At 39.6% G+C, this 21,426-nt stretch overlaps 1 pseudogene; it reads left to right on the forward strand.

Annotated features, from left to right (window-relative positions):
* Window positions 1–1,847: 1,847 nt before the first annotated feature.
* LOC109394780 (nuclease-sensitive element-binding protein 1 pseudogene) overlaps window positions 1,848–21,426 on the forward strand; it is a 100,338-nt pseudogene continuing 80,759 nt past the window's right edge.

Consider the following 21,426-nt stretch of genomic DNA (forward strand, 5'->3'; position numbering starts at 1 on the left):
CCAGGTTGAGCTGTTGTTCAGCATCTTAGCTGTAGAGGGCAGTGTCACTGGCCCTCATATGTGGGATCCGAACCGGGGCCCTCTGGCGTCCCAAGCCAGTGTTTATCAATCGCGCCACTCGGCCGGCCCAACACCTATTTTCAAAATCCCTTTGGGAAATGGGCAAGGTGAAAGTGAGGGGCAGGTCTGGAAGGAATGAAGATTGAATTGGAGACTTGGGAGATGGGGAAACAGGTGAGGAAGAAGGAAAAGAAAGCCCTGCTTATGAGCACCTGCTTCTCTTTGGCCTTCTTGAATTCTGTCCCTTTTCAGTGAGGGTCTTCTCCCACCCCCCCTGCTCTATTTCCTCACTCACTTCTCTTTCCACCAAGAAAGGGAGGTGGAGGATTGTGATTTCTTTCCCCTCCTTTCCTGATGGATTTTCACAAAGAAGATGCCCAAAGATCCCTTTGTTCCTGATTAACAATCTCCAGGCTGGGAAACTGATTAGAAATTAAATTCTCCTCAGAGCCCAGATCAAGGGCTTGCTCTGCTACCCTCTCTCTTTTTCTCTTCTGTAGTATTTTTGAATACCTGATATGTGCCAGGCTCAGAGAGCCCAACGGAAAATTCATAGATAAGAAATGGAAAATTATGTTAAGCAGTCACTTTGTCCTGAAGAAATCATTGAGAATGGAGGTTCCTTCTGATTTTTGAGCTCTTTTTCCAGCCTTCTCTCCTTTCTTCACACAGTTGCCAGTCTCTGAACCAAAAGTTAACAGCCAGCTCTCTGGCTAAAGAGCTGAGGTCCCTGCTTAGTCCCTGTTCTCTTATTTTATGGTGAGGACCCTGGCTTTGTAGGCATTTCTGCTTTGACTTCTGGCCATTTTCTGCTGAGGTCACCTGAGGAAAGCAGTGCTGTCATCACGGCCACCAGTCTGTGAGGGCCTGTGCTGGGGCTCATCCAAGTCCCCGCTACAGGAGGCAAATTGCAGATGCTGCTTCTATATTTAGATCCTGGGATGTTACCCATGAATGAGCCAGTGACCTGGAAGAGACAACTCTCCCTCCAGTCTCTGTTTCTGACTCCCTCATTCCCCTTCATTGTTTTACCATAATTTCCCTTCTGTGTAGGGAATGAACTTCCGTCTGACTAGAATGAAACGACCCAGAGTTAACTGAGCTGGATCTTGGTTTGAGGACACAGACCCTAACATCCCAGGTACTTGCCAAGACTGTGGTTACCAAGACTGGTTTTAGGCATAACACAATGGACTACTTGTTACATCAGGAGTCTCCAAAATGTTTCACCATATTTCCCTATCAATAAAACATTTTTGAGTGTACATCCCAGCTCTTGCTTATGTATTTATTCATAAATTCTACACATGCACATTTTACTGATATATATGTTATAAAGCCGATACAGAAAATTTATGAGTTGAGATAGTTCTAAAGTTTCTGTACCACATAGATCTTCTGGCACATCCCACTGTGGAAACCACTGCTCTACATAGTGAAATGAGGAAATGTCCTTTGGAGGCATATTTTGAGCTGCAGTGCTCGCTATTGTTGATTTGAGGAATAATGGAAAGGTTTTCGTTGGTCAAAGTGTTTCCTCTTTTCCAATAAATAGGAATATCTGAAAATTCTCTATTAGAGAAATGATAACCTTTGGGTTAAGCATTGCCTTCTCTCTGAGGTCTCTTAAAACACAAATCCTCCTGAAAGAAGTTGGGAGAAGAAGCATGTTACACGTCCAGTCCTTTGGGCCCATGCTTAAAGCCTTGCTTTCCTCAGAGCCTGGGATGCTTGACTTAGTACCTGGCACATAGGAAGAGCTCAATGAGTCTTTGGTGAATGAGTAAATGAGTGTGGAAAAGACACAGATGAGGAAGACCAAGAAGAGCAAGAAGGAGAAAGGGTACTGGGAGACAGTGTGAAGTTGAGTTTCCTCCTCTTCCTAATTTTGCTTGGACTGGGAGCAGTCATTCAGCACAGGGTGATTTCTCCCAGCGCAGGGCTTCCCTGTTCTGAAATTCTGTTTACCAGGACTACAGGGGAGTACGGGCCCCTCCAGTTTGAGAATGGACACGCTATCATCTAGACATCTGGCTTTCCAATAAGCTTAGCAGAGTCACTGTTCCATTCCTTGCCCCCTTTACTCTGTTCTTAGAGCAGCCTAAGATGAGGAGGAGAGGTGGGACCAATAAGGGATCTACCTCCATCGGTATCATCAGGACTTTTCTGTAGGCGATTGAAGGAGGCTTCTTTTCCCAGAGAAGAGATACATGTGTTCTACTCATCCAGTCAGCCTTGGTCAGGTGTTCGTTTATTTCTTTTTGATTCCCTCCCCCCAAATCTAGGAAAGGATTTTCACAGATTGGATTAAAATTACAGACTGAGTAAGAGTACCCTTTCCCCTTTACTCTCTCAACACACCTAGAAATAAAGGTATGTATAATGTGTAAATACATGTACACATGAGTACATGTATGTCTCCACAAATAGCACCAATTTAATTTGAATTGCAATGAATTTATAGATTTACTTGGCAAAAATTGACATCTTTGCAATATTGAACTTCAACCTTCAGGAAAATGGAGTTGGTACTTACAAAATAGTCATGGGGATGTGAAATACAGTATGGGGAATATAATCAATAATGGTGTATAGATTATGTAGGGTGCCAGATGGGTACTGGACTTTTCTGGGGGATCACTTCATAGATTGTGTAGATGCCTGACCACTGTGCTATACACTTAAAGCTGATGTAGAATAATATTGAATGTCAACTATAATGATATATATATATATATATACATATATATATATACACATATATATATATATATGTATATAGTCATGGGATAAAGTACAGCATAGGGAATATAGTCAATAGTCAAAGGTATTGTAACAGCTATATACAATGTCAGAGGGGTAGTAGACTTGGGGGGGTTATCACTCTGTGAGGGGTATAAATGTCTAATCATTATGTTGTTTTATAAATCTGAAATTAATATATATATATATGTATGCAAAAAGAGGAAAAATGAAAAAGAAAACATTCAGGAAAATGGTATATTGCTATATCTCTCAAGATATTCAAGTCTTCTCTAATGTCTTTCAGTCATATTTTATAGTCATTTTGTTTAGCCATTTTACCTGTGACGTACTTGGATTGTTTCTACCTTTTGGCTATTGTGAACAATGCTGCTATGAACATAGGCATACAAGTACAATTAAAGTCTCTTCTTTCAATGCTCTTGGGTATATACCTAGAAGTGCAATTGTTGGATCATATGATAACCCTCTTTAACTTTTGAGGAAATGCCAAAATGTTTTGTACAGCAGCTGCACCATTTTACAATCCCACCAGCAATCAATAAGATCCCAATTTCTCCACATTTTTGCCAACAGTGTTTTCTTTTTTATTTTTTAAATGGTAACCATTCTAATGGGCATGAAGTGGCATCTTATTATGATTTTGATTTTCTTTCCCTAATGACTAGTGATGTGTATTTACTGTATTTTTCAATTGATGTTTGGTAGTTGGCATCCTTATGTTTCCAAATAAATTGTAGATTTATTTGTCAAATTTCTCAAAAAATTTAGCTGACATTTTAATTGGATTGCATTGATTTTATAGATTAATTTCAGAAAAAATAGAGCTCTCCATTTATTCATCATCTTGATATCTTATAAGCTTTATAAAAGGTAGTAGTTTTAAATTTATGTCCTTAGAAGCATGTGCATTCTTTATTAGCTTATTTCTTAGATATGTTATAGGTTTTGCTGTTACTATGAATAGTATCTTATTTTCTATTTTCTAGATAGTTATTAGAGGTCTGCAGAAATGCTGATTTATGTAGATTAAGTTTGTATCCAGGCCCATTGCTGAACTCTTGTTATATCTTACAATTTGTCTTTAGCTCTCTTGGCATTCCTCAAATAAATGAGCATATGATTTGCAAACAATAGAAGTTTTATCATTTCTATTCATTTCTTTCAATCTCTTATTGTTGTTGCTGTTGTTATTATTATTATAAGTCTTGTGTAGCATTAGCCAGAATACCCAGAAATGGTATTGGTAAACACTTTGTCTAATTTCTGATCTTTCCCACTAAGTATGATGCTTGCTGTACATTTTGGGTATAGATCCGTTTTTAACTTAAGGGAGTTCTTTTTTTTTTTTTAATTGGGGAGTTGAGGGGATGGGAACAGTGCTGGGGAATTGGGGAAGGGGAACAGACAAGTTGCTGTCCTTTTGTTCTTCAGTCTAGTTGTGGAGGACGTTGCTTCACTGGCCCAAGTTGGCACCATCATTGCGCTCTTCCCAGGCGAGGCAGATCAGTCGCCGGCTTCTGGACGGCCGCTCACTGCAGCTGCTGGCCGCTCACGCTGGCTGCTGGCTACATACAGTAGCCCATGGCAACCCACTGCCACAGGAGCTGCAGCCTACGCCGTCGCCGGTGACTCAGGGCAGCCCAGCTCCAGGTTGAGCTGTTGTTCAGCATCTTAGCTGTAGAGGGCAGTGTCACTGGCCCTCATATGTGGGATCTGAACCGGGGTCCTCTGGTGTCCCAAGCCAGTTCTTAACCATCGCGCCACTCGGCTGGCCCAAGGGAGTTCTTTTTTACTCCTATTTTTCCTGAGGGTTTTTATCATACATATATGTGGAATTTTTTATCAAATCTTTAAAAAAAATCTATTGAGAAATCATTTGGTTTTTGTCCTTTGGTCTAGTGTATAAATTATATTCAATGATTCTGTTGTCAAATGATCTTTAAATTACTGAGATAAACATTACTTAATCATGGCCTACTCCGTTTTTAATATTTTGTTGAATTTGGTTGGCTTATATTTTATTTAAGATTTTGGGATCTATAAGTGAAAAAGAGATGTTCTTTTATTTCTTCTTTTCTTAGTAGGGTTTGGAATTAATCTAATACTGATCCAATATGAGTTGGGTAGTTTTTAGTCTTTCTCTATTTTTCTTGTTCTAGACAGGAGGACCTTGCTAAGGCTGGTTTCCCTTCTTAGAGATAGGGTTGTATGTCCTTTTTTTGTTGTTAATGGCTTTGATTTCTTATTGATTTGTTCAAATTTTCTAAGTTTTCATGAGTCAGTTTTATATTTTTTTATAAATTTTAAATATTTAAATAAAATTTTCATATATTTTGTCTTGGTTTCATTTTATTAGTGAATAGTTATTCATAATACTTTTTTTGTGACTATTTTAATCTCTTTGTGTCTTTAATTTTTTTAATTCTGAGTTTTGTATATTTGTATCTTTTCCCCTCTTGGTCAGATTTTGATGGAGGCTAATACAGCTTAGTAGTCTTTTCAAAGGTACAGTACTTGGTTTGGTTATTTTTATCTATTTTGTAGTTGCTGCTGCTGTAGTCTACTTGTTTATTGAACTCTGCTTCCCCGCGCCCCCCCCCCTTTTGTATTTGGTCTATTGTTCATTCTTTCAACACAAATTAAAACCTCGGCTTGTTTGTTTTCAATGGTTTTTTCTTTCTGATAAATGTGTTCAGAGTTATACATTTTATTGTTAAGGCTTCTTTAACTGTGTTTCTTAAATTCTAGCATGAACTTTTCTCATTATCACTCAATTCCAAGTTTTTATAATTTCCTCTATATTTTCTTTCTTTTTTTAAAAATTAAAGTTTATTGGGGTGACACTTGTCAGTAAAGTTACATAGGTTTCAGGTGTGCAATTCTGTAATACGTCATCTGTATATCACATTGTGTGCTCACCACCCAGAGGCAGTTCTCTCTCCATATATTTTCTTTTTAACTTAAGGATTATTTAGTATTATGCCATTTATTTTCCAGATGTACAGGGCTTTAAAGCTATTTTGTTAATAATTTATCATTCTAACCCATTGTGTTAAGATAATAATATGTATAATATTAATTATTGGTGACTGTATTGAGACTCTTTTTGTGATGTGGTAAATGGTAAATTGTTTGTTCTACGTGTGCTAAAAAAAATATGTACTTTCTCCACTCATTGGTTGATGTTGTAAAGTTCTTCCCACTTTCCATATGATTATTATTTCAAGGTCATAAATCATGCCATTTAAATATTCTCTGTCATTGCTTATTATTTTTCTGCTTGTTCTTTTGGGTGGTTGCAAAAAAGCTTCTAATTGAAATTTCTATATGTTTCTCTCTGTAGTTATGCTATTGCATTTTATATCCTGAAGCTATGTTTTTAAAGATATATATGTTCATAATTACTATATCATTCTGATTTTGTTTTAAGAAACATCCCCCTCTATGATTTTTTGCCTTGAATTTAATTTTGTTTGATATTAAATTTGCAGCCTAGTTTTATTTGGCTCAAAATTGCCTCATACTTTTTCCACCCTTTTACTTTTTACTGTTTGGTCACCTTTTATTTTAGGAATATTCCTTTTAGAAAACACATTGCTGAATATTGCATTAAAAAAAAAAAGAAACCAACCTGTGAGTCTCTGTCTGTTCATTGGTGTTTAATCCACTAAAAACTGTACTGGTTTCCTAGAACTGCCTTAACAAAGTACCACAAGCTGGGTGGTTTAAAACAACTGCATTATCTCAGTTCTGGTGGCTAGAAACCTGAAACTGAGGTATGCGCAGGGCCTCATTCTCTCTGAACTTTTTAGGAGAATCCTTCCTGGTTCTCTTCCTACCTACTGGTGGTTTGTTGGTAATCTTTGTCATTTCTTGGCTTGCTACTGGATAATTCTAATCTCTACCTTTGTTGTCATCTGACCTTCTCCGGGTGTGTCTGTCTTCACATGGCTATCTTCTTATAAGGACACTAGTTATATTGGATTACGGCCTCACCCTACTCCAGTATGACCTCATCTTAATTTAGCTAATTACATCTGTAACAAACCTATTTGCAAATAAGGTTACATTCTGAGGTACTGGGATTTAGAGCTTCAATATATCTTTTTTGGGGGGACACATTTCAATCTATAACATAAATTATGTGGTTAATTTTATATCTGTGTTTATTTTTAGTCATCTTATTTCTAATTTATACTTATTATATTTTACTTTTCTCTGTTTCTTTATTTCTTTACTGTCTTGCATTAGATAGAATTTTCTCTTGCTGATTTAAAAATCATGAATTCTAGTAGTTTTATTTAGCTTACTAAAAATCATATTTATGTTCATTTTTTCTCAATTCCCCATCAACATTTATTCTCTATAACAAAATAGTATACTCTCACCTTCCACTGGTCTCTCTTTGAAGCAACTGTTTTTTCATCCACTACTCACTAGTCATGCTGGTATCACCCAAAGTTTTAGCTCCAGGTGGTTATGAATGTTTTTGATATTTTCTCTCTTTCTCTCTTAATCTCTCTATTTCTGTTTCTCTTTCTCTACTTTTTATACTAGAATTAATTTTCCTAAGTTATTTATCCACTCTCATTTTATTTTTATCTCATAGCAGTCTCATGGATTTATTTCTTTTCTAACTGGAGTTGAGAAAGAGTGTTTTCAAAAAGAATTTTGCGTGTTAACTTCTTTGGGCCTTTTATGCCTGAGATTATTTTTGTGGCATATTTAAGTCTTTGTTTTTTTGTTGAATATAATTTCTCGGTTTGAAGTTTGTTAACACTTTGAAAATATTATGTGTCTGTCTTATAGCCTCTGTTGTAACTGTTGAGCAGAAGTTGGATGTCTATCAGATTCTTATTCCTTCATGGGTGATCATATCATTTTCTTAATAGTTTTTAGAGTTTTGCCTTTGTCTTCTTGTTTTAAAGCATCCTTATGATATGTCTAGATATGGGTTTTAGCATGTCTATCTTATTAGGTACTCCATGAACCCTCTCAGTCTGAGATCTTTCATCTTTCTTAAATCCTGAAAAATCCTTGGTTATTTTTTTCTTCAACTCTTTCCTTTTTTAAAATTTATTTCTTTTCTTCTAGACTTCCTATTATACAGACACTGATACCTGTGTTTTTTTGTTTTTTTAAAAGATTTTTATTGGGGAATTGGGGGATGGGAACAGCACTGGGGTATTGGGGGAAGGGGAACAGACAAGTTGGCCCAAGTTGGCACCATCACTGCGCTCTTCCCGGGTGAGACAGATCAGTCGCCGGCTTCTGGACGGCTGCTCACTGTGGCTGCTGGCCACTCACGCTGGCTGCTGGCTACACACGGTAGCCCATGGCAACCCACTGCCACAGGGGCTGCAGCCTACGCCGTCACCGGGAACTCATGGCAGCCTAGCTCCAGGTTGAGCTGTTGTTCAGCATCTTAGCTGTGGAGGGCAGTGTCACTGGCCCTCATATGTGGGATCCGAACTGGGGCCCTCTGGTGTCCCAAGCCAGCTCTTAACCATCGCGTCACTCGGCCGGCCCTGATACCTGTGTTTTTATCCTCTTTTAATTCTAATTATATTCTAATTCTGTTATATTTTCCAACTCTCTATTCCTTCGCAGTGCCTTCTGGGAGAATCCATTACCTGATCATCCAGTTCACTTATCTCTGTTCCAATGGAATCTATTTTTATTATTTATGTCATTAATTCAATTATTTATTTCAATGATTAAGATTTTCATGTCCAGTGTTTTTATTTGATTCTTTTTTATAACTTCATTTTCTTGCTTCATCTTACCATTATCTTCTTTTTCTTTATTTATTATGCTTATTGTAAATTATTAACCTATTTGTTTCATTAGTTCTAATTTATCTTGTATCAGTTGTACAGTTTGTTGTCTTTCTTTTACAGTGGTGATGCTTCTTAGGTGTCTCATAGTATTTGCCTATGAATTCATATTCCCCTGGCAGTATTGGTAGTATTCGCAATCTTGTATTGAATTGTTACTGGGGAAGACACCAAGAAGTAGGCCTCAGCGTGAGCTGCTCCTGTTGGGTTAAGAAGGGGCTGGGATAATGAGAGGCACACACCGCCTGGGCTTGCCTTTCCCCCTTTCTAACTTCTCACCAGGGACACTGCTTAATAGGAGTAGGGCAGATTCCCAAGCACTACTGTTTTTTGAGGAATGTGTCTCCTGATTTGTAATTGGCAAGCTCTGTGAGTATGGAGGGTATGGGGAGGAGAGAACTCTCAAGGCACTTGCTGTTTCCTGCTTCTACCTCAGTCAGGCTCAGGTGTTTCCATGGCATTTCTTTCACTCGTTCTGTGGTGTCCTCTGGAGCTGCTGTTTTTCTATGCTGTAGGGTCTGAGAGAGACCGTGATGTACCCAGGGCAGCACAGAGCACAGCTCAAAAGTCCTCTGCCAACAGTGGTGCCTGAGCCTTTTCTGCTCTTGCCTCCCCACATTGGGTCATAGTCACCCTCTGTCTCCCTAGGCTTCTGCACAATCTTTTCTTTGGTTCTTCAAATCAGTTCTTTTCCATTTACTTCTGAAGTATCCCCAGGGTTGGAATAGAGGAGGAAACCCACAGCCCATTTCCAGCTCCACACCTCCACTGACTGTACTACCTTTTGCTTCTGAGCTTTCTGTTCCCCACCCTTACCCTACCTCCAGGGAAATGTTCACATCTTACATTTGCTTCTTCAGGCAACAAGGCTGTATCACTGTATCTTCCTTTGCTAAATTAGTTAATGCTCCTTCATCTACTTTCCATTTTCAATAATATTCTAAACCTTCCAGTCTACTATTGATCCCTCTCCAGTTCATATTATCCAGATATGTTTAGATTGCTTTTCTTCTGCTTTACTTTCATATTTGTAGGATTTTAGGAAGTAGAGAAATAGAAGCATTTGGTCAATATGTCATGTTTAAACAGAAGTCCTCCAATAGAAAATATTTACAGAACTAAACAAACTGATTCTTAAGTTCATCTGGAAGAAAAAATGTGGAAGAATAGTCAAGAAAATTTTGAAAAGAGAAAGTACTTGATACATTACCACATACTATATAGCTATAGGAAATAAAACCCTACAGTATTGGCACAAAAAAAGAAAAATAGCTTAATATAATAGAATATAGATCTGAAAAGGAGATGCATATATGTGTTTAGCTGATTAATGGAATAAGGATTTCAAATCAGCAGGGAAAGGATGAACTATTCTACATCTGTTGCTGGTACAACTAGCTGTCTGTTTAAAAACAAAATTAATGTGAATCTCTGTTATGGGTTGAATTGTATCTCCCCAAAAGATATGATAAATACCTAATCCCTGGTACCTGTGAATATGACTGTATGGTTAATTTTATGTGTCAACTTGGTTAGGCTATGGTGCCCAATTTGTTGGTCAAACACAATCTAGATGTTGCTCTTAAGTTATTTTGTAGGTTTGATTAACATCTACAATAAGTTGACTTCAAGTAAAGCAGATTGCCCTCTGTAATGTGAGTAGGTCTCATTCAATCAGTTGAAAGCCTAAAGAGCAAACACAGGTTTTGTGGAGAAAAAGCAATCCTGCTTCACCCCCCAACCTGCTGGCCTCTCCTATGGATTTTGGACTTGAGACTACAACATCGACTCTTACCTGAATTTCCACCTTGCCATCCTGCTGCTCTACAGATTTTGGACTTGCCAGCCTGCACACTTTACAAACAAGGTTACATTCTATAACCTCAAGTAATTGTAAACCTTCAGATAATCATTTGAATAAATTCCTTAAAAAAAATCACTCTCGGGCCGGCCGAGTGGCGCGTTGGTTAAGAGCTGGCTTGGGACGCCAGAGGGCCCTGGTTCGGATCCCACATATGAGGGCCAGTGACACTGCCCCCTACAAAAAAAAAAATCACTCTCTCTTTCTCTCTGTTGTGTATGTGTGTGTGTATCATAATATATTATATATAAAATATTTTATTTTTATATAAAATCGCTTCTGTTTCTCTGGAGAACCCTGACTGATACAGCGACCTTACTTGGAAATAAGGTATTTGCAGATGTAACTAAGTTAATATGAGGTCGTTAAGCTGGGCCCTAATCCAATATGTATGCCTGGTGTTTTTATAAGAAGCGGAAAAGTGAATGTGAACTGCCAGAGATATACAGGGAGAGCGCCATGTGACAATGAAGGCAAAGATTGGAGTGATACAGCTGCAAACCAAGGAATGCCAAGGATTGCCAGCTACCACCAGAAGCTGGAAGAGGCAAGGATGGATTCTACTCAGAGTCTCAGAGGGAGTGTGGCCCTACCACCATCTGGATTTCAGATTTGTATCTTCCAGAACTGTGAGACAATCAAGTTTTGTTCTTTTATGATACCCAGTTTGTGGTACTGTATTACAGCAGTGATAGGAAGCTAAAACATCCCCTTACTTAACACTACATATAAAAATTCATTCCATAGAAATTAAACAGATAAGTATAAAAATCTATAAAGCTATTTGAATAATATCTAAAATGTAGATCACTTACTAAACCCAGGCATGGTGCTAAGTGCTTTACTTGGCAGATGTTTTTCATTGTCTCTGGTTTGCAGGTGAGCTAGGAGGCATGGAGCCAGCAAGAGGCAGTGTCAAGATTTGAACCCACTAAGTCTGAATCCAGAATCTATAGAGAAAAATAAAATGTTGGCAAGGGGAGAGCTCTGCTATGAAAGATGGAAAACCAAAAGCCAAAAGGAAGGCAAGTTCAGCAATTCAGTATGACAAATGCACTGTAAACAAAGAAAAAAGACAGAGAAAAAATATTTTCAATATATCTAATAAACAAAGGGAACAGCTACTGTAAATCAAAGAAGAAAAATAAAATAACCTAACAAACAATAACAAAAGACATACATAGATAAAAAGAATAAAAGTGCAAATGGCCAATAAACACATGAAGAGGTGCTTAACCTCACTAATAATCAGGGAAACACAAATTAAAATGACATGTCACATTTTCTTTAATTTGGCAAAGAGTAGTAACATGGTTGAGAATGCTAAGTTTTACTAAAGGGGTACTCTCCTACACTATCAGTAGGTTATAACTTGGTAACGGCTTTTTGGTACTTAATTTCACAGTATGCATAATAATAACAAATGCACATTCCTTCAATCCCGCAACCTCCGTTTCCCCTTCCCATCACATACACACTATTTCTATATCCTCAGAGCTTATGATTGCAAAAACCTGAAGTGGATTCTGGCTGACTTAAACAGAAAGTAAATTTAATTGAATGGGAAAATACCTGATAGTTTGCAGAGTTGATGGAAAAGCTTGGTGCCCGAGTTCAACAATCTAGCAGGAGACACTGGGGGCTGGGGAGCTGAAGACCCAGTGAAGCTCATGCTCTAGGAGCAGTCTGATTGCATTCAGCCGCTGTCTCTGTTACCTCCAGGACTTGTGGCCACTACTCCATTCTCATCACTGCTGCGGCCACCAACAATATCTAACTGTCTTTGAGCCTTTGTATTACTCTCTACTGATTCACAAACCCAGGTGAGTGCTATTTGCCTCGGTACAAGGGGCAGAGCTAGGGCATGTGTGGCTTCTTTTAGTCTTTAATGTAGAGATGGGAGCTCAGGGATCTGCCACCCATATGGACTTTGAATATGAAGAATATTTGTATAAACAGGAGCCAAAGTCAGCAAATACCTATAAATGGATCTAGATTTATCAGTAGGGGGTTCTCCAAAGAAATTATAGAAATTATATATATATATATATATATATATATATATATATATATGATTTGATGCTTGAACAACATGGAGGTTATGGGCACTGACCCACCTGTAGTCATAAATCCATGTATAACTTTTGTCTCTCTATCTATCTATCTTCTTTCTTTCTTTCTTTCTTTCTTTCTTTCTTTCTTTCTTTCTTTCTTTTCTTTTCTTTTCTTTCTTTATCTGTCTATCTATCTATCTACCTATCTATCTGATCTGTATATCTGTATATCTATATATGGAGAGAGAGAAATTTATTATAAGCAATTGGCTCATGTGATTATGGAGGTTATGCAGTCCCCAGATCTTATTTGGGGAGCTGGAGACCCAGGGAGCCAATGGTGTAGGTTTCATTTTGGGTCCAAAGGCCTGAGAACCGGGAGAGCTGATGGTGTAAGTTCCAGTCTGAAAGCTGGCAGGCTGGATACCTATAGTATTTGGTCTTAATCCTATTCTAAAGCCCTTAGAGTTTCCTAAGGGGTTAGAGCAACAGAAGTATCTTTTTTATTGTTAGTCTTCATTCTTTTATTGTATTTATCTTTCAATTATAGCTGACATTCAATATTATATTAGTTTCAGGTGTACAGCACAATGATTAGACATTTATATAACTTAGGAAGTGATCCCCCCATAAGTCTAGTGTCCCCTGATACAAAGATGCCTTTTGTTATGTTAATGAGATTATTTTTGGACTGAGCCTAAGGTTGGGGGCTGGTTGGCAGGAGAACCAACCATGTGGTTAGAGGGTTGGAACTTTCAGCCCCACCATTCATTCACCTGACCTCCGGGAAGGGGAGAGAGCTTGGAGGTTGAATCAATCACCAATTATCAATTATTTAATCAATTATGCCTATATAATAAAGCCTCCATAAAAACCCAAAAGGACAGGGTTTGGTGAGAGTCCAGGTTGGTGAACACCTGGAGATTTGTGGAGAGTAGTGCACTAGGAGAGGGCATGGAGGCTCTGTGGCCCTCCCCATATAACTTGCCCTCTGTGTCTTTCCCATCTGGCTGTGCCTGAGGTATATTATTTTATAATAAGCTTGTGTGGCTTACAATAATCTAGTCAGTGAAATGTTTCTCTGAAATCTGTAAGCCTGTCTAGCAAATTAATCAAACTCAAGGAAGGGGTCATGAGGACCTCTGATTTATAATCACTCAGACAGAAGCACAGATGACAACCTGGACTTGCAATTGACAGCTGAAGTGGGATGGGGGAAGTCTTGTAGGACTGAGCCCTTAATCTGTAACCCAAGAAGGGGGACATTGGACCCTCCAATCTATGGCTGGTAGGTCAGAGTCATAGGTGAGAACCTGGACTTTTGATTAACACGTGAAGGAGAGGGCAATCTTGCGGGACTGAGCCCTTAACTTATGGAACCTGATACCAACTCTGGGTAGACAAATGTCAATTGAGTTAAATGGTGTTCAAGAATTGCTAAGTGTGGGGGGACCCCCTCCCCCACATCTGAATTGGCAACAAGAAGCTATTTAATTCATATATTTTGTTATCTGGAAAGCTGGTTTTTAAAAATTTGACCTGTCCACGAATGTCTATGGATTAGATTATAATATTAACTACCAACAATATGTCAATATGAATGAATCTTTCTCAATATAAATAAAAAAATTTAAATCCCCAAAACTTAGATACAAGATGATAGTATTTTTTTAAAGTTAAAAAGTAATTTAAAAACATTTTTGAAAGAAAATGTATACTAATATATACTAATGTTTATTCACATCCTTTAGTCACTTAATTTTTTTTTTTTTTTTACTGTTGAGTTATGAGTTCTTTATATATTCAGGACAATAGATCCTTAATAGATTTGCAAATATTTTCTTTTGTCTTGGGTTGCATTTTCACTTCCTTGATTCCTTGACATTTGCCTCATCTTCTTTGAAACTTGAACTCGGAGTCTCCCTGGAAGGAGATTTACTCTTTAGTCCAAGTTTCAGGGCTCAGGGGAATTCAAGAGCCTTAGAAGGGAGAAAACAGTTAACCAGTTAGTCTTAGGGAAGCAGCAGTTTTCAGGTGAATGATAATTAATTAAACAAAAGTTCTGAATGCAATCAGGCACCAATTTTGGCATTTGCAGAGATTCAATTAGCTATGATTACAGCTAGAGACGGGAAATGCAGTGCCCTCAGGCCCTTCTGCTCCCTGCACATTAGAGTCCCATGACAGTGTGTGTAGTGCCTGGTGTGGGCAGGATCCTTACCAGACAGCTCAGGCCAAGTGGCGCTGCAGCAGGAGCAGCAGAAGTCCCAGGATGGCAGCAATAATGCTGCAGGCTGTATTTCCACCCTGAAAAGGAGACCACTTTCCTCTGCCCTGGCCTAGATAAGTCTGAAAGATGTGCAGCCTAAGCTTTTCTGTGGTGTGCCTAAGAAGCTCTCCTGCTAAGTGGAATTAATCTACTTCCCATTGGCAGATTGTATGTTTTAATGCTTTTAATGCTTGCCAGCTTCTCCTGGGTAGGCAGGAGTTCTGGGAGGGCCTTTTCCTAAGAGATTATTTTGAAAACACCCAGAAATAGCTGCAGGGGGTTGGAATTCTTCAGACAGCTCTGATGGGGTGCTAGATAGCCTTTTCTGGCCATGCTTCTGTTTTTTTTAAAACATGCATTGAGCACCATGTGCCATGGCATCTCATACAGTAGATACACATTTATTGAACAAATGAACTGTTACTATTATAGTTCCCATTTTATGAATGAGGAAACCGAGGCTTAGAAAGGTTAAAATCACATGAATGCTAAATGGAGGAGCTAGCATTTTATTTTCCATAAAAAAGGATTGCTATTTGTACTTCACTGGGTGGGATTGACCCTCAGGCTGACTGGCTGTGGTGTTTGGCCATGTCCATATGTTATGGGCTGCTGTGTGTTGGGGGATGCTTAACCCATGGAGTGGGATTCACTCCAGTGAGCTCTGGTGCCTGCTGAGACCACTTTTTGGGTGTGCCATTTGTGGAGTTAATTGGGTGGTACTCTGCTGTGATCTGAAGCCAACTGCCAGGCATATTGGTCTTGGGGCCTCTTGGGAGGGGCTCCGGTGCAGGCCCAGGTCAGCTACTGCCTGTGACTGGCCAGAGACTACCTGGTAAGAGCTACAAACTGGTCCTCAGTTGGCCACTGCTTTGCTGGACCTGGAGGCACATAGGAGGAGTCATGCTGCAAACCAAGGACAGCTGCCACAAGTAGTGGGCCTGCAGTAGCTCCACAAAAAAGCGCAGGGCACCCTGAGGCCTGCTGTTTGTTGCCTGCCAGCTCTCATAAGGCTCAGCTGTTGATAGAGCCTTGTGTACATGAATTGGATGAGGCAGGGTCTCAGGGAGTCGCCAGAGTGGGGTGAGTGTTGTTCACCATGTTAATGTAGATTCTGGTTTGGTGCCAGTGCTGAGCCTGGACCTACCTACTCAGCAAAAATCTCAGAGCATACAGAGGCCAGCCACTGCTCACCTGGGGCCTGCGGACCCCCAAGAGTGGTCCAAGAAAGAGTGCAATGCAGGCAGGGCTGGCCGCTGGCCTCCAGCGTTGTGCAAGTTAGGTGAGACAGTGTCCCAAGAAGTCACCAGGGTGGAGTGAGTGGAGTTCACCAAGCTGATGCCGATTCAGATTTGGCTATGTGGGGGAGGGCTCAACACAGGGAAAACAGTGACTGTTCCTCCATTCCTCTCCCTGAAGCCACACAACTCAATCTCTCCCTGAATGTCTCTGATGCCTCCTGAGTCACTGTCCCTCCGCCATAGCCCAGGGTGAGTGCCTGTGAGTGAGTGAGTCTGTCTGTGGGCCCTTTAAGAGAGACATCTGGGTTTCCCACAGCCTTCAGTCTCGGCTGGATGGTTGGAATCCCCACTGTTTTTCACAGCCAGATATCGGGAGGGCTCCTTTTCCCTGAACTGGTACTCCGAACTGGGGACCCCAGTGTGGGGCTGCAGTCCCTCGCTCTTTATGGGTAAACCTCCGTGGCTGAGATATCCCTCCTGATTTTCAACCACCACATGCAGGTGTGGGGCCAGCCCATTTTGTGTCTCCACCCCTTCTATCAGTCTTGATGTGGCTTCCTCTTTATACCCCTAGTTATAGGACTTATGTTCAGCTAGACTTTAGATGGTTCTCCAGGTTGATTGTTTTATACTTTAGTTGTAATTTTAATGTCATCATGGGAGAAGACAAGTGCAGTGTTTATCTACTCCACCATCTTGAATCCTGTCCTAATCTCTTCTTATAAAGAGGTCAGTCATATTGGATTAGGGCCCACCCGAATAACTCCCATTTTAACTTAATTACCTCTCTAAAGATCCTATGTCCAAATATAGTCACATTCTGAGGTACCAGGGTTAGGGCTTCAATATATGAATTTTGGAGGAACACAATTCGGCCCATAATAGGCACAAAGTCCTAGTTGGGTGGATGGAGTTCTGGATTTCTGCACTGGACATCTTGCTGTCCTCAGTGAGATCACATTTTCTAGACCCTGGCCCTAGACTCAGCGTGATGGCTAAGATTAGCCAGTGAGTGTGAGCCTCCTGTCCCGCAGGAGTCTCTGCCCAGGCTTCCCTAACATCCGCCTAGAGAGAGTCTGGTCCAGTATTGCACATAGGTCCTACCTCTAGTTTCTTGTCCATTTCTATCTCTTTTCCAAAACTTTCACTCAGATATTATATTATATAATATTATATAATAAGTGATATAATATTATAATATTAAAATAATAATACAATGGCTAACATTTATTGAAACTTACTATGCGTTAGACTCGACTCTATGTTTATATATATATAATTGAGTTGTGTTATTATATCCATTATACAGATTAGGAAACACAGACTTGGAGAGTCATTTGTTTAAAGCCACACAGCTAGTTTAAAAGACTTGGAAATCATACCCATCATTACACAGATGAGGACATTTGGGGCTCAAAGGGCCTGTGCAGAGAGGGTTCAGGCTCCATCTCTGACAAAGGAACTCTGAATGCTGACAGAGGGACCTCCAGAGGAGTGGGGTCCTGAATATTCCATAGGAATTGCCTCTGAAGATCTCTGTGGTTTCTCAGTGTGGTGGGTGAGCTTAACCAAGGAGAGACTAGTTCTAGAGCTCAGGGCTCTGAGGGCAGAGAGAATGAGTGAGATTAATGGCAAACTGTCTTCCAGACAGGGGCTTAATGGAGCTCAGTGCACTGCACTCTAAAAAGACATCACAAAGATAGAGAAGAGGTGGAGAAAGGCCTCTAAGATGACTCAGAGATAAAGAGAGTCTGAGGGTCTTGTGACAGAACAGAATCTGAGATGATAGAGATTTCACCATGAGCTTGGAAGGTGTTCCCTGAAGCTCAACAGAAGGATAGAAATGCTATTTTATATAGTGGCTCAAAACAAGTGGAATTTGTCACTGTGATTTTGTGCAAACTGAGAATATAGTCAAAGCCCCAGAATATTAAACTTAGATGGGTCTTCTGGACTTAATAAGAGGTCAGGTGAATTATTCATGGGAGATGATGCATTTGAAGGGAAAGTGCTCTAAATGAGCTGGCAGGGGAAGGACCCCATTAATTCAACAAAAATCATCAAATCTAGATACTAGAACCTGCTCTGATCTTAACTAGTTTTGTGTTCTTGGATAAGTAGCCTAAACCTTTCTAGGCCTCAGTTTCCTTCTATGCAAACTGAGGATGTTAACTATACAGAGGGTGCCAAAAAAATGTATACACGTTTTAAGAAAGAAAAAACTATTAAAATTGTAATACAATAAATGACACTAGCATTCACTCACCAACATTTCATGCTTCTTGCATCACGACAATGCACCAGCTCACACAGCACTGCCTGTGAGGGAGTTTTTAGCCAGTAAACAAATAACTGTATTGGAACACCCTCCCTTCTCACCTGATCTGGCCCCCAATGGCTTCTTTCTTTACCTGAAGATAACGGAAATATTGAAAGGAAGACAGCTTGATGGCATTCAGGACATCAAGGGTAATACGACAATAGCTCTATTGGCCATTCCAGAAAAAGAGTTCTAAAATTGCTTTGAAGGGTGAGCTAGGTGCTGGTGTCAGTGCATAGCTTCCCAAGGGGAGTACTTTGAAGATGACTATAGTGATATTCAGCAATGAGGTATGTAGCACTTTTGCTAGGATGTGTTGGCAAACTTAATTGTCCCGTTGCTACTATAATTCAAATCAATTTCGAAAAGTAATACATGAATAACACCTCTTAACATGTGTACATTTTTTTTGAACTCCTGGTATAATGTTTAAGAGCCCTCTCAACTTCAATACTCTAAGATTCTGTGGTCCACGGGTAGAGAGAGATGATCAGAATGGCCAGGATAACTGATAAAGGAGGTGGTGGTGTCAGAATCAGCCTCCATGCATTTGGCTTAAAGAATATCTTCCATGAAAGTACCTTCTCCAAAGAATAACCATTGGGGTGATCATCAGAGTCCTGAAACCATTTGTGAAAAACCTTGGTATGACCCCGTATGTCATCTTTTATAGATCTATATAGAGGTATAAATTGGAAGGCAAGATGGAAGGTCACTGGTGGAGTAAACAAACTTTTTAGAACAAGACAAACTTGGGTTTGAATCCCAGCTCTGCCGTTTACTCCTGATGTTATCTTTGAGCAAATTACATAATTTTTCTGTGCTCAGATTCCTCACCAGTATAATTGGGATAATAATACATTACTCCCAGAGGTGATGGAATAAATAAATTAGATAATGTATATAAAGCACTCAGCACAGTTCCTGGGAAGTTGTAAATCCTCATTACATAGTTATTTCTTCTTCTTCTTCTTCTTCTTCTTCTTCTTCTTCTTCTTCTTCTTCTTATTATTATTATTATTATTATTATTATTATTATTATTGTTAGTTCACAGCAGGTACAGTGGAAAAAGGAGACAGTCCAATCCAGCCAAGCCAAGCTGTATAATGCTCCCTCACTAAGCTTGGCCTGTCTCTCTGGATGATGATGTAGGTTTCCATGAAACCAGAATCTGAGGCTTGTCAAGTAACAAGACAGTCATTTAGCTAACTAATGGTCTAAGAAAGAGCTGAGGAGATGAGCTAGGCATTCTAGAACAATGGAAGTTCCCAACTAACGCCAATGAATCCACATGGCAATTGAAGCGTAATTACATTTTTTACTGCAATATTTATAAAGATCTTTCATTCTTCAGTAGAGTTACAGTTAAGCTCAAATGATTTTAAAGAAGCAGTTGGGGGAATATTAAATGTTCTAACTTGTTAAATAATGTAACTAATACTAATTATGCAATTGACATCCACCGAGCCACAGAAGACATAGCTTGCAGGAAAAAAACAAACAAACCACAACAATTAATGTGGTAAGTGTTGATGCTGTTTCTGATTTCCTTAATGTTGGACTATTTGTAACAAATAAGTGAATATTAATAAAAATAAATGATCTTCTTGTCTGAATGAAAACTGGCTCTGAAAAATGTTGAAAATTGTTGTCATTGTCATCCTGGACAATTTTTTTTGTGTCTCTGGAAAGAGGGGTCTTATTGCTAAAACACTACATAAACAATTTAACAATAGGTCTCTCTCTGTTGAATAACTTAGTATTTCCTTATATGTCTCTGACATTGGTTTGGAGAGTGATGTTGGCTGTGTTGCTGGAGAACCGGCCTCTTACCAGGAAAAAGACGTTGAAGACCTCAGCTGTTTGTCTTCTTGAAGGAATGAATTCAATTCAGAGACAGAAATTTGTGCAGCATGAATGGCAGAAGTTTATTAGTAAAAGAAAGTACACTCCAAGACATGCATGGAGCAGGCGAACCCAAGACAGGGAAGCAGCCTAGAACAGCAAGTTTACTAGAAAATGTGAGTACACTTAAGACATGGAGAGGGCTGACCCGAGGGAGAGGGTAACAGCCCCGCCTTACATGGTGTGAAGGCTTTTACTTCTATGGGTAGGATTGCCAACCCCTCTCCCTTCCCTTATCTCTTTCCGCCTGAGGTGCCTGGTCCTCTGGCATTTCTTTGATTTAGGGGCATGTGTAAACATATCCCTTTGATTTAGGGGCATGGATAAACACATCCCCTTGATTTGGGGGGATATGTAAACACATCCCTTAGGGGTGTGTGGAAACCTGGAATCCTGTTCCACTTGTGAGGTATTGGTGATAAACAGGATGTGTCCCCCCCTTCTCTGACTTCTAACAACACATCTCTTTGATTTAGAGATGTGTGTGAGCTTGGAGTCCTGTTGGGCAGCTGCCAGGGGTATTAACTCAAGTAAGAGCTGCAGCAAGGGGCTTTCTTTTTCTTCCTTTCTTTCTTCCTTCCTTTCTTTCTTTCTTTCTTTCTTTCTTTCTTTCTTTCTTTCTTTCTTTCTTTCTTTCTTTCTTTCTTTCTTTCTTTCTTCTTTCTTTCTTTCTTTCTTCTTCCTTTCTTCCTTTCTTTTATTATAAATTTTATTGGGGAACAGTGTGTTTTTCCTGGACCCATCAGCTCCAAGTCAAGTCATTGTCTTCAATCTAGTTGTGGATGGTGCAGCTCCTTGGCCCATGTGGGAATTGACAGGGCAACCCTGGTGTTATGAGCACTGTCCTCTAACCACCTGAGCTAACCGGCCGCCCACAAGGGACTTTCTAACTGGGGTTAAATTTCTCCTCCTGCTCATTTGTATCTATGTGCCTACCCTATCAGACCCATTGACCTGGAGCTCATAAAGAACTAAGACAGAGTATAAAAGACACTGGTGACAGCAGAGAGGCTGGGGTTCCTGATTTTAGCATAGAATGGTTATGAATTAAAATTAAAAGAGAGAGAGAGAGAGAGAGAGAGAGAGAGAGAGAGAGAGAGAGGGAACCGGCT

This window comes from Hipposideros armiger, unplaced genomic scaffold (genome assembly GCF_001890085.2).
Source record: "Hipposideros armiger isolate ML-2016 unplaced genomic scaffold, ASM189008v1 scaffold_437, whole genome shotgun sequence".
NCBI lineage: Eukaryota > Metazoa > Chordata > Mammalia > Chiroptera > Hipposideridae > Hipposideros > Hipposideros armiger.